Source organism: Trichechus manatus, unplaced genomic scaffold (assembly GCF_000243295.1).
Source record: "Trichechus manatus latirostris isolate Lorelei unplaced genomic scaffold, TriManLat1.0 scaffold00034, whole genome shotgun sequence".
In the NCBI taxonomy this organism is placed as follows: domain Eukaryota; kingdom Metazoa; phylum Chordata; class Mammalia; order Sirenia; family Trichechidae; genus Trichechus; species Trichechus manatus.
The window spans coordinates 12,458,826-12,461,154 of NW_004443970.1; positions in this window are offsets into that span (position 1 = coordinate 12,458,826).

Here is a 2,329-nt window from a genome sequence, read left to right on the forward strand (position 1 = left end):
CCCTCCAGGAATGCAGTATTGCTTTTGTTTTACTATTTTCTTAGGTAGAGGCAGTTGTAATGGCTTTTACTTGGCTTTTCCTACCAACTAACCCTTACTCCACTTGTCAGGGATCCAATGTGGGGGTTCTGCCAGTCTCTAAGTGTATCTATCCCAATTATGCATTCTGGAACTGGGGAAATCACTACAGGGACCCACTGGACCTGATGTGAGACAGGCATGAGCTAAGACTCTATTAATAACCTGATTACCATATACCCCCACTCCGATTGGTGGGCTACAGTGATATTTTGGGTCTCCTGGAATTAGTGTCAGTTCAGAGCCAACATCTAGTAATCTCCAAAAAGTCTGATTGTTTCCTTTTCCCCAATGAACAGTCGCTCTCGTAAAAAGCCATAGATCCCTTAGGGGAAGACTGGGAAAAAGATTAACAGTATAAATTTTTGGCAGTGTAGCAGAGTCCTTCCTCAAGGGGACCCAGCCTCCCCTTCATCCAAGGGATTGTGAGTCTGTAAACTCACTCAAGTCTGGGAACTGATTGAGGGGAGGTGACTCTCTATTCTGGTGATTTGAGTTAGACTGCTGTTCACTTGACCTAAATTTCTTCCACTTGTACAGATCAAGGAAATGTTTAGTAGATTTCCTATCTATTTCACTCTTAGGGACACCATGACTAAGTAGCCAATGCCATAAATCCGCACAAGTCAGAATATTTTGATTAGTGCTTTGATTCTGCTGTCCACTGTAGTAACCACACCCACCTTATCTTTGTCGATTGAGCTGTCACTTGGCCCCTACCACCACAGGGTACAATCAGCCCCATTGTGGTTAGGTGCCTTAATTCAGGGAGGGCAGCTCCCACTGTCACATATGATTTATATAAAATAGCAATCACAGCAGTCTTCAAGGATGCTAGGGTTCCCTTCACAAATTTGTTACTCATCGTAGTGGTAAAAGGTGTGTCCTCTGGGCACTCCATGTGTGGATCTGTGGGTCTAACCTGATAAATCCACTCTAGCATGCCAATTTCCCTAAGCCTTTGGGTACCTTCTTCTACAGTATACCAATCAGGTCTGGTACTTCAACTTGATTTAGTATAGGCCACCGCATAATCCATGCTTCAGTGACCCAACCAAATAAACTATTAGATCCTTTCCTAAGCTCTTGAGCTGAAACACTGAATGAAGAATCTGTGCTTAGTGGGCCCATATCAATAAACTCAGACTGATCCATCTTTACCTGCACCATTATCCCACACCCTTAATAGCCATTCCCACACGTATTCCCCGGGTTTTTGTTTGTACATATTAGAAAAGTCAAGCAGTTCTTTTGGAGTGTAGCTTACCTCCTCCTGTGTCACACTTTGTATTTCACCTTTTGAGGCTCGCTAGGACTTAAGTCTAATTATAGGCCTAGAAGCCAAAATGGGTGGTGGGAATGTTTTCTGAGAATATTCAGCAATGTCTTGTCAGCCATCTGGCTCAGGCTATGCCCCAGGAAATGACTCAGACAAAGGCTCTTTAGACACAACTGAGTTAATCTCATCAGATAGAGTGGAGGGGCTAATGGTTTTACTGGGGACAGTGGCATAGCTGACAAAGATGGAGTAATCTCTTTAGATGGGAATGAGAGGGCTGGTTCTGTTAGCAGGAGCAATTCAATGGAATTTAGGGGCTCAGTGACCCCAGTTTCCTGATTATCTGCCCACATGTCCCCATCTCAAGTTATAGGATCCCATTTCTTCCCAAGCAATGCCCTCACTTTAACTTCAGACACCATTCAAGGTTGAGAATTCAATTGGTGTTCTAATTCAGCCATTCTTATGATAAGATTCTGGGTTTGGTTTTTGGCAATATTGACTCTGTTACTGCAAGAAATAAGGCACAAGTGGCAACTTTTAAGTCATTGATGAGGCACTTGAGCTTTGACTCTGAAACCCTGAGCTCATCTCTTTCTCTCACCACTTTGTCTAGCAAAAGGAGGACCGACTAACCAGCTTCCTTATACTTCTCATTATGACAAAATTATAGAAAAATATCAAACATGCAATCACCCAGAGCCTCATCTTTCATGAATACTTGATCTATTGGTGGTGATATTTTGTGTATATCTATTGCCACCTCACACCATGGAATATCAATGCCCTCTTTACTACTGGAAGCAGAGTCATCAACATCTTTAAGACTAACCAGACTTAAGAACCAATTTAGAAAATTCATCCTAACAATTTTGCTTCTCTAGAACCACTCTTAATACTACATGTCTTAGGCTCAGTTCTCTAGAGAAGCAAAATCAATGAAGCGTATATATAGAGATTTGTATCAAGAAA